Genomic DNA, 12,504 nt, shown 5'->3' with positions numbered 1-12,504 from the left:
AATGCCAAACTTTCTATGAAATTGTAAGTATTTATAAATAAAAATGTGATTATAGCTTGGTAGTCTATAACAGAGGTAGGATTCATTAAACTCTACCTTCTGTAGGCTTTCCTGTTTAATCAGTAACTAATGGCCTGGCCTCAGTCCTCTGCCAGGTTTAATTGGTTGGAATAGATTGACGTGGATTAGGAATAAAGTACCGTTCTGCTTGGGAAAAGCTAGGTCTGCTTTGATCACACTTTCAACTAATATTAAAATTAATTTAAAAAAATATTGGGCAAAAACGCCACAATCCCCTTTTGCAACTTTCAATCAACCAGAAAACCAAACAATTAGAGTTTCTATTTTTTTTAAAGGCAATGCAAATTTCGTTTTTTAACAAGTTATTACCACTGAAAGGTTCCACCTCCCAGCAGCGCCAGCCGCAGCGATCCTTGTTTACCCATGCGCCCAAACAACCAGTTAGAGAATTCTACGTGTTTACACCAACTGCAAAACAGAATTGGGGAATGTGGAAAATGTTCTAACCTAAGCTGTTTTGTTATAGCCTATGGCAGTAGCATTTATCAGTGACCATGTTCTTTTTCTCATGTTTACTTGGCTTACAACTTTACAAAAATCTGTGAAATACACAAAAAACTTTCCAACACTAAACACAACTTCGTAAACTTCCAGTGTGGCCTTTCTGTCCCTTACAATGTAAACCACCACCTACTTTTTTCCCTTTTGACCCTAAATAATTTGAAAATATATCCACTTGGTCTTTAGAATATTCTGAAAAGAGAGAAGACCCAGTTTACAGACTCAGACAAGGGGATTGGAAATATTAAACATTTTTCTGGGATGGACCCTGAGTTATGAAATTGTGGCCTTGTGTTGCCAGGGTAGTAGGTGGGGGTCAGAGGTTTTGAGGTACCTGTATTAGTGCTCTTGAGCTGCAATAACAAAATCATCACAGACTGGGCGGCTTAAACAACACACATTCATTTCTCACAGTTCTGGAGGCTGAGAAGTCCCAGGTCAAGATGCTGGCAGATTTGGTTCCTGGTGCGAGCCTTCTTCCAGCTTGCAGATGGCCAATTTCTTGCTGCGTCTTCATATAGCAGACTCTCGCTTCCTCTTCTTATAAAGCCACTAATCCTAGCACAAGGGTCCCGCTCTCATGACTATATCTAATCATCATCACCTCCCAAAGGCCCCACCTCCAAATACATCCCATTGTGAGTTGGGGCTTCAACATATGAGTTGGGGGGAGGGGGGTGGATACAACTCAGTCCATGGCAGCACCTTAGCTTCCCCAGTTCCCAAGTGGAAATCAGGATCTCATGAATGAGAAAAGGATGCCAATGCTTGTTTATAGAGTCTCTGAGGATTCTGGATAAGAAACCTCAGTAGCCGTGGACCTTCATCTTGGATAGAAGACTCTTGGCCACAGGGGTGGGGAAACAAAGCTGCTGCTATTAGGAGAGAGGATCCTACAACGGAGAAGAGTTGGAATCAAGAGTGCAGAATGGGCATCGAGACTTGGAGGATGGGGAAAGCGTAAAGAAAGAAAACCTTCCCGGGGCAATAACACACTTTCTGACATAAAGTAAAGAATGGAGAAGAAAGGGGCTCCGGGTGAGTTGACAGAGAGACAACCATTCAGCAGGAAAGGTAAATCAGAATGAAACTCATGGAAACAAAAATAGGAATTCTGGAGAACAAGCATGATAAAAGGAAACGAAATAGGAGGAACGAAAAAGGGCATGGACACAGAGGCAAGAAATCAGAAGGATGCCGTTCTGAAAATGCAGGTTGGAAAACTGAATGGTTAAGGAGAGGAAGGCAACAGAGAAGCAAGTCAGAGAGTGGGTGGTCAAGAACCGGGTGTCAGACTGGTGGGAAGGGAAGGGGACTGAACGGAAAAGTGGAATGAAAGGTGTTAGTTGTGTGTTACAAACACAATTTGTATCGTCAATGATATTATTGACACCAGGAGCTAGTGGTTTCCTGAAGGCCAAAGAATCAAATCCCTGGTGTTCTCTACACATCACCTCTTGGGCTTATTGACTGGCCAGTGCCCATCTCAAAAGTTTTTTTAGTTTACTAAAAACTGTACAAGTAATGCCAAGTTTGTAGCATCATCTGACCCAACTCACTTTCATGCTCAAGGTCTTTCATTTCTCATTTACTTGTCTTTCTCCTTGATTGCCTCTTTCTTCTGGTTTAAGAGGCACTGCGTGCTCATTACATGCAGCATCTCTCAAGAGCACCTTGGATTCTCAGAGAAAAGGAGCTAAATGAAGCTAACGAATATAAACAAACATGCTTCTCAGATTCTGAAATGGAGCAAAAGTATCTTCCAGACCCACCCAATTGGACTATTAAAGATCATGTTAAAGTCTTTCTGTATCTGTAAAATGTATAACCATCATAATAGAGGGATTCTATTGAGATAGGAAATGAGACTGCTGTTTTATGATTTGAATAATAACAAGCTTACTTGGCATAGCAGTGTGCGTTACACTTTCTGCAGCATTCTCACAAACAGCATCTTGCCTGCCCGCTAGTTCACTGACAGATATTTCATATTCCCCCCAAAGTCGTTGGAGAAATGTTTTCTGAATTGCCTTATGCACGATCCTTGATGTTTTCAATGTCTCACCCTCCTAATAATTCAAAAGAGAGAAAAATGGTTTCAAAAGCTTTCGGATTCGAGTTTTGTTGATGTTTTCCCCAGCATAGTCTACTCATGTCAAGTTCACCCTTCCCATGTAAATGGTGAGATCTGCTCCAGCCTAGAAGTTAAGTGTTTAGAGAAGCACATTAATTATGTAGATCCTGCAACAGTGAATGGTTCTCCAGTGATCTGACACTATGAGTGTCAAGTAGCAATGCCAGCAAGCGCAAAGGGACCTAAAACCAAAAGGACTCTGACCTATTTTATTTTAAACATAACTGTGCCAAGAAGAACAACCTTTATGTCCCTATTCATTACTTTTTAAAAAAAAAATTATCATTTCCTTAATCACTAAACTTTAGCTATATATAATTTAACATTTATCAGTTTGGGGGAAGAATGAAAAATTGGGGGTTTTGCATCCATCTCTCTAGATTTTTAATAATTCTTTTACTATAAAGAGTTCTTACAGGGATAACACAGGTGAATTTGGTCAAGATACAATTTATAGCAATGTACACTCTAACACGAGACTTTTTTTCCAATGATGCATAAGGTGTTCACAGATCAGATTTATTCCTAAAAGCCAGAACATCTATAAGAGACAGAGGATTGATGGGTGGGACAAAACTCTGGAAGTGGCATCTTGTTTACATACAAGTTAAGTTTGCTCTCGAACTGTTAAAATGCACAAGGCATTATCATAAAATTATGGCTGTTCCTTATGGTAGTTGGAAAGTGTTCCTCATGGCCCCCATCACGACTTCCTTGATCTTTATCACATTAAACCATGACATATTTGTGCAACAGACAAGCAAGCAAAAGACTGTCAAAGGATTCAGGCAGGAAAGCAATAGGTTAATGGAAAAGCTTTTCTATTCACAACTTTATATTAAGTTGTAATTTTCAGAAACGATGTGAGATGAAATTTTTTTTTCTAAATCAATCCCAATACTTTAATGATAGAAGGTTTATTTTTGAAGAAACTAAAATGTACCCAGAAAAAATAAATAGAATGGCTCAGAGCAATTTTGCTCTGAGATGAGTTTGGAAAGATGTTCTACACTATAAACATTTTCCCTCAAACTTGTTCATTATGGATGTACAAATGGGGACATGTGGAGACTTCTAAGTAGAAAAGTACTGTTTTTAATGCACATTCTACATATGTGCATCACTTACACGATACGCTCAGATACATCCCCCCATGCTATTAGTACATATATCTGCTCAAAACAAATTTCTGAGCATGTCAGTTTCCCAATCTAAAATGCCCCATGCTTTCCTACTTTATAAAGATTAAAAGCTGATTTCTTACCACTGCACTCAAAGTTGTACCAAGTCAGACTTTAATCATTGTTTCAGTCTCCTAACTCACCCCCGTGTTGCACACTAGCCTCCTTCCTTCTAACGACCCTTCCTGCTCACCATGCCTGTAGCTTTAATCACAATGTTCTCTCTCCCTCATGTGCCCTTCAGTCTCCTCCGCCAGCATCTACTTCTCGTTCAAGGCTTAGCTCAAACATTATCTCTTTTATAAGCCTTCCTCAAATCCCTCCCCACAGTCAGAATTGATTAGCTCTGCCTCTGTGTTTCAAAGAATTATAAATTCCCTTCTATTATAGCTCGCAGATTCTAACTCTATTGTATGTCACTGGTAGGTGCCTCAACTCAGCTGTGAGCTCTGAGGACAGAAATCATTATCTGGTTATGGGTCTCATTCTTGTAGAACCAGAATCCACAAGAGCAGAGTGCCAGAAGTGCTGGTGGGAAGCCAGTAGGTATCCCTGGAAGCAGAGGTCCAAGAAAAGGGCCCAGCAATGTTGCATATTACAGCTGGTTCACCTTGATTGGAGGCTGTTCTGATCACCTCCTAGTCACCCTGTTGGAGACAGAGGGATCCTTCAGCCTAAATGGTACAGGATGGCTGACCCCATGACACCCAACACTGGACACATGAGATGGACAGCAGTTTATTAGTCAGGTATACACACATTCTCAGGTAGAAGGACACCACCTGGTGTGCAGGGCCACATGGGGGTGCACCTGGGAGCAGAGTGAACCAGCAGGGGCTGTGGGAGGCAGGCTTTGTAGCAACAAGAGGGTGAGGTGCCTGCTCATTCACACAGGAGGGTGTGATTGGCTTGTTTGATTAACTTTGCAAACTGGCAGGGAGGTGAAATCTATTAGGTTGAGTACCAGTGAGAAGAAGCTGGTCCATCTGTTAGAACTAGCTGGGTGGGGAACCTTTCCTACAGCATGGGGGACAAAGTGGTGAAAGCAGGGGAACTCATAGTTAGAACTTTGGGGTCCTGTGAGGCTTAAAGATGTCAAGGCAGTCCTTGAAATTTTAGGCACTACAATACAGAGTCAAGCAATTTCTTTTTTCCCTTGTTCTAGAATTGTGTTCAGGTTTGAGCCAGGTGGCCCTGTCTGGAACAATGCTTGTAGACATTGTTTAACGCAAGTTTTGGAATGGATCAAGATAATGGGGCACCTTTGAAAAGCCCCATCACTATGATATGTGCTGTAGTTTTGTTTTGTTTGCTCTATTTTTCAACAGTGAGGATAATTTGAAGAGGATGGAGATGAGCCCATCATCCTTCCATCTTCAAACCACAATTCTTTCAAGAAACATTTTTTTGCATTCTAGGAACTTGGAGGAAACCATGAGCAAATGAAAAAGAGGTCTGTGTGTCCAGTAGAGGCTTGCAGTAGGGCAGGAAAGGTGAAACAAGCACATAAATACTGATAATAGAAAGAGATCTCTGAGGAGTGAAGTAAAGGGCAGGCAGCATCAGAAGTTATTAGGTATAAACGGAGCAGAACAGACATGGGTGGCTCAAATATGGACTGCGAGCCTGACCTTGAGCTCTCAGCACCGTGCGTCCCGTGTAAGCATGGTAAGCAATTCAGAGTCTATCGCCTGTAAGAAACAACAGGGCATTTCTCACAGTGTTTCTTACATAGTAGTTCCATGTTGTTGTGTGGGATGCACGTAGAATACAATCTCATAAAATGGTTTCCCCACTGCATTAGTTTTCTATGCTGCATAACAAATCACCACAATTTGAGTGTATTAAAACCACCCCTGTTTACCAGATCGCTAATTCTCTCTGTTGACACAGGTTCACTGGGTCCTCTGGCTGAAATCACGGTCTCCCCAGGCCGAAATCAAGGTGTCGACAGGCTGCATTCTCACCTGAAGCTTGACTAGGAAATAATCCATTTCCAAATTCATTCAGGTTATGACGGAATTCAGCTGCTTGCAACTGTCGCCTGAAGCCCCCATTTCCTTGCTGGCTGTTGGCTCCTAACAGCCATCCTCAGGTCCTTGCCACCTGGTCCCCTTTGTGGGTTCATAACATGGCGCTTTACTTCTTCAAGGCCAGCAGGAGAGTTTCTTGCTTGCAATATTTCCCTTCAGGAAAGTCCTGGACCCTCTTTAAAGGACCCCCTCGATTAGATCAGGCTCACTCAGCATTACCTCCCTTCCTTTAACTCAAGTCCACTGTCTAGGGACCTTAATTACATCTGCCCAATCCCTTCACCTTCACCACATCCTTGTAATCACAGGAGCTCCAGTCATCATACTCACATGCAAGGGGTGGGGATTATACACAGTATGGACACCGGAGGCAGGAATCCCGGGAGCCAGTTTAGAATTTTGCCTACCAGACCCTCCCCTTCTAACACTGAGCTCTGTTTGCAAAAGAATACACACAGTCAAAAATCTGAGACCAGTAACATATGCAAAAAGATCTTTCAAATTTGGGCCCCCTCTAACAACCAAGGTGAACGCAAATATCACTGTGGGGGCCACTTTTCTCCAAATGCTCATCATCTCTAACTTTCATGAAACACTGTACAGGGAAAGAATAAACAAATTTTTTTTTCTTGGTACTTTCAAATTTTGAAAACCTTTCCCTGTCAATCTATAGCAGGTTCTAGTTCTCGTGTACACTGATGGACACCCTACCACAAGCTTAATAAGAGATTCCTCAACTCCCGCCCTAAGAAGGGGCATCATTATATCCATTCTGCTCCCTCTGTATTTATGCAGCTGGGGCTGTACCTTGAGAGAACATACTAAATGACTGGAGGAAAAAACAAAACAAAACAAAATTAATAAAACATGTTCTTAATATCTAAGGGTAAAGATCTCAAACGGCACTAGGGTTTCTGAATGAGTCAATGAGCTTAAAGTCTATAGCGAGAAAATTACAATGAACTAGAATTGATTTTTTTAAGCAATTTTTAAAGCAATCCTATGAGAGACCTGAAAAGACCCTGAAGTCTACAATAAAAGATTATATTGCAACGCTGGAGAGTCAAATGGTAATCAAGAGGGGCCAAAGAGACAACAAATGGGATCACTTGTAGTTTCAAAACACTTATCGTATGAGATTTGTTTTTCTGTTTCATTTTTCTTCTTCCTCCTTTTCTTCTTCTTCCTCCTCCTCTCCTTCCCTTTCTTCTTTCTCCTCCCCATCTTCTTCTTCTTCCACTTCCCCTTCTTCTTCCTCTCCTTCTTCTTTCTCTTCCTCCTCTTCCTCTTCCTCTTCTTGTGTAGAATTAAATCTTAGTCAAAGTTTGTACAGTTTCACTTGGATGACCGTGTGGTTAACTGTTTAAACCAAACACGTCTGAGAGTGAAAGGGAGTGCTAAAAATAATTAACATGTGCTAATTGATCCACAAAAGGGGATCAGAACCATCTCCAGCAAACTGGGAAGCAAGGTATCCGAGCTGGAATGCACACAGCAAAATCACTGACTTGAAGAGTGTCTTGACTTGTGAGCAAAGTGGTTTTTTTTCCTTAAACACTTCCTTTTTCTTTCTTTTTCCTCTCGCCTCCTTCTTTTTTTCTTCTCCTAAGATTGGTCCTGAGCTAACATCTGTTGCTAATCTTCCTCTTCTGTTTTCTTCTCCTCAAAGCCCCCCAGTACATAGTTGTATATTCTAGTTGTAGGTCCCCGAGGTTGAGCTATGTGAGATGCTGCCTCAGCATGGCCTGATGAGCGGTGCTGGGTCCGCACCCAGGATCTGAATGGGTGAAACCCTGGGCCTCCAAAGTGGAGCGTGTGAACTTAACCACTAGGCCACGGGGCTGGCCCCTGAGCAAAGTGGTTTTATAGGAGGCCTCCTCACTGCAGACATACAATGTGAAATCTTCAGTTTCTCTGACTATTGAACAGATTGATGCTCTAAAATGCATTCATGCATTCACTCATTCATTTATCATTCAACAGGTAATTATTGAAAAGTGGGATTACTGAGACTAAGACCACATGGTGGCAATGTATCAGAAATAGGTTGGGTGAGGGTTAGGTGAGATCTGATTCTAAGCGCAGCACTTACACCCCTTTATAAGTTAGGGGACCTTTCATGTGAATAATAATACCTGCCTTGCAGGATCATCAGGAAATTAGAAGATGCATACCTAAAATCCTTAGCAACATTCCGGCCTGCGGTAGGAGCTTAATAAATAGTAGATACTGTTAGATACTGGTACACTTTCCCTGATTCTCAGGAAGGCTATGACAGCCATGACTTAATGAAGAAGATGGAAGGCAGCTCCAACTCATAGGCAAAGCCCCCCTATGCAAAGAATTGACTGTCTCTCCGGGGAGATTAGAACACTGCACTCATGAGAGTAGCCTAGAGCAGGAGGGACGACTGGGATAGAGGGCTCCAAAAAGTGCTCTCTGTATGACCTTAGGATGGAGAGGTCACTTCCAGCTGGTATAGTAAAAGAATGACCGCTTCATGGAGGAGGGGGCATGAGAGCAGGGCCAGGAAGAAGGAGTGCGACAACCAGAGGCAGTGGGGAGGGAATTGCAACCAAAAAACCAGCATGCACCAATACTCTCAAGTGGGAAACTGCAAGGGATTCAGACAGAACAAGATGTAACCTGACTGGCTGGGGATACCTGTGGCTATAAGACTGTCATTGGAGAAGGGTGCATAGGGCGTTATGGCATCCTCGAAGACAGGCTGAGAGTGGAAGACTTTCTTAGGGAGACAAGGGGGAGATGCTTAAGGCTCACAGCACGCAATTTATACAACTGAAGAATAAAGGGCACCATCACAGTGTCTTGTGTTTCCAGGGTTTGTGCATGCATGTGTATGTCTGTTTGCATTTCACAGTCCTTCAACAGAGAGATGTAAACCTTTTAGAATTCCATCAATATCAACATTTTCTGCAGACTTTTGGAGATAAGTCATTTTGTCATAGATTGATTCATCCTGAGACAATATAATGAGAAGATGACAAATTCTATTGTTTGGGAGAAAAGCATAATATTCAGTAAAAAGTATTAAGGTTTTCCTACTTAGTTGAGATTATTATATAGATGTTTTTTCTCAACCTTTACATTTTGACAATATGAAAGCTGCTATTGAATCAAAGTAAACCCATGAAAGGTGGATAACAATACCTGTTCTGCCTTCCAGATAAAAAATTGACCAGAAGACATAGGTAAAATCATCAAGCAAGATGCACAATTAAATTAAAGTGTTACTTTTTGAGATGTAGCAACCCTATTAATTGCTTTTTAATCTTTCTCCTTGCCAGTTAGGAATTAATGTTGAATAGGGTTACATAAAACATGCTTGTTACATCTCATACTGCTTAAAAAACACTTCAGGGAACATCTTTCCTTTCACTTTATTTATCCAGATCTTTCTATGCCAAATATTCTGTATATACATTTCCACATATCACAATGCCTAGAGTTGCACTGTCCACACAGAATGATTCACACATGGATCTCCTGAAAGTCCCATGTGAGAATATTAAACTGTCATTGTCTTTTAAGACAAGCTTGGCATTTGCATTTCTATAAGCACAAAAGTCAAGCTTGCCTTAAAAGGCAATCATAGCTTCATGCAACTCTAAGGAGTAATTTGGTGGTCTAATGGTTAAGATTTGGCACTCTCACCACTGTGGCTGCGGCCCACGTCTTGGTCAGGGAACCACACCACTCTTTCATCGGTTGTTATACTATGGCAACTGTGTGTTGCTGTGATGCTATGCCACCGGGATTTCCAATACCAGTAGGGTCACTCATGGTGGACAGGTGTCAGTGGAGCTTCCATACTAAGACAGACCAGGAAGAAGGACCTGGCTACCCACTTTTGAAAAAAATGGCCATGAAAACCCTATGAACAGCAGTGCAATGTTGTCTGATACGGCATTGGAAGGTGAGAGGATGATGCAGAAAGACTGGGCAGGGTTATGTGCTACTGTCCACAGGTCTGCTAGGAGTTGGAATCTACTCGTCAGCACTAACAACAACAAAAGGAATAAGAGGGTTTTTTAAAATTATCTTTATCATACAGATGTTGAGTGACTCTATGAATTAAAGTTGCACTAGCGTTTTTAAACAAGAAGTCAAATCCCACAATTTCATGTACATTATAAGCAGTAGAGTTCTAGAGAATTGTGGAAAAATATCCACTCTGTAGTCAAGGTTGAATTTCATTTCTGCTTTCATAAATAAATTATGCCTGTCATTTCCATTAGGCATGGTTCTTACTCTAAATCATTACAAAACATCTTCGAGAACCTTGGGGCATTTCTTATGTTCCACTTCAGAGATATAGATATAATTCACCGAGCTGTTAGAAGGATTGATCAACAAAGCTTACAAAATGTTTCAGCATTTGAAAAGACAAAAATGCTTTCATGCAAAAATTCCCAGGGAAACTATAGTCACTAAGGTGAATTTAATTCTTACTTGTATTCAGTCTTGGCTCAGGGAACTTCCTTAAAGATAAGAAAATAATTTTAGGAATTACTTAAGCCATAATAGTCTTCAAACCACCTAACCTAATTACCCAAAGTTTTCCTTAGTAATTTGATGCCATTGTGCCTTCCTAGTCTTTGTCTTGCTTCGTGTGGAGGGTAGGAGGTGAAGGGCATGCAAGGGATTATAGGCCACATGATAAGAATAAAGCTAGATTTAGTTTACTATATCTGTCAGAGCCTGATGGGAGGACATTAGCACTCCAGGCATTCAAACAGAGGGAACTTACTTAAAATGGATTGTTTACAGAGGAGTAGGAGGCCCAGAAGAAGCTAAAAGGAGAAGGGAAGGTTGCCCAGACATTAGCAACAGTAGGAAGCTCCTACTGCCCTCTCCTGAACGAGGACAGGAGCCCACCACCCTGATGATGTTAAGTAAACTCTAACCCCGAACCCACACTCAGAGGGGATTATAGAAAATGATGTCGTTTCCAAGCTTAACAGGGAAAGGCTGACAACAGATGGTCTGGCGCACCTCGGGAAATGATTTAACCCGCCTTCGTCTCAATTCTCCCAGTAGGAAAATGACAACAGTAATAGCAGCAGTAATAAATTTTCTTTCAGTCTGAATAAAGGCATAGTTCTAATAGAATCTGTGATGTGATTGTGCTTGACAATATGAGGTGAGGCACAACTTATACATCACAACTTATACATACATCATGTATACATTATACAGGAAGAAGTTCTGGAAGACCTCATAAAGGAAGCACTGGAGAAGAAACCACAAAGATTAAGAAGTCAACCTGACAACCAGAGGCACTCACAACTAGAATACACAACTATGTATTGGGGTGCTTTGGGGAGAAAAAGAAGAAAAGAGAAAAAAAGCAGCAGCAGATTGGCAACAGTTGTTAGTGCAGGTGCCAATCTTTAAAAAAAAAAAAAAGAAGTCAACCTGCCGTTGATGATAGGGTGCAGTGTAGGGTGTGGTCCAGGTGAAAAGAAGTCTTGCACAAATGGAGAACCATGATGCTCATTCGGCATTCTATCAGTTACATTAAACCAACCAACACCTATTAACACCGTCATTGTGGTCAGCCAATATGCAGCAGCTTTCTGCGCTAGCCTTCATCTGGTGTCCCTAACATTTTGGTGGGGAGGGCAACATTCTATCTTTGTCTGCTTCCCAGAAGCCTAGATACCACTCAAGAGATGGTGGCAATGTGATTTTGGAAGAGCGTGGAGCAGGAGTTTGGTGGGAATTTTGGCTGGTCAGAAGTCTGATTTCTGCTTGTATACAACAGGACTGCATGTTGGCAATCTGTACACCCTCCCTGATAAAAACTTCTGAAAATCTTGGCCAGGGCAATGGAGCAGAAAGAGGTGGTTGTTACTATCTGCTGTCAAGTCGGCTCCAACTCCTGGAGACCCTATGAACGAGTGATGTCCACAATGTCTCGTCTTTAACAGCCCCCTCAGCTCCTGTAGACTCATACCCTACGGTTTCCTTCATGGAATCAATCCGTCCCATACTTGATCTTCCTCTTTTCCTGCTGCATTCTACTTTTCTCAGTGTTACTGTCTTTTCCAAAGAACCCTGCGTTCTCATGATGTGTCCAAAGGAGGACAGCCTCAGTTTTATCATTTTTGCCTCCAGCGATAGGCTTCATTTGTTCTAGGACCCACGACTTCATCTTTCTGAAGTCCAGGGTATCTGTAGAGCTTTCTTCCAACACCATATTTAAAACAGTAGCATTCTTTTGGCTCAGTAAAACAACACATAAGAATCTTTTGGTAATATTCAATATCTTGATATTGTACTTTTTCAAAGGAACCACCATGTTATTTAGATAACACATAACCTGTTTAAAGTTTCTGAATGTTTTGAAGGGGAGAGCCTTTTCCTTAGGACTCTGAAGGCCTACAGGATGTTGAACTGGGAATCACAAACAGATGCCAGATAGGATCCCTACAAACGGTTTGTGGACCAGCTCTGAACAGATGGAGGCATGGCGTGGAACGCCTCAAAACAGAATGTTTAAGATATGAAGTAGAAATGCATTAATGAGAAACACTTGGGTCTTAGGTTC

The sequence above is a fragment of the Equus przewalskii genome, chromosome X (assembly GCF_037783145.1).
Source record: "Equus przewalskii isolate Varuska chromosome X, EquPr2, whole genome shotgun sequence".
NCBI classification, from domain to species: Eukaryota; Metazoa; Chordata; class Mammalia; order Perissodactyla; family Equidae; genus Equus; species Equus przewalskii.
The sequence above is the reverse complement of the archived record's forward strand: the minus strand, read 5'-3'. Positions refer to the sequence as shown.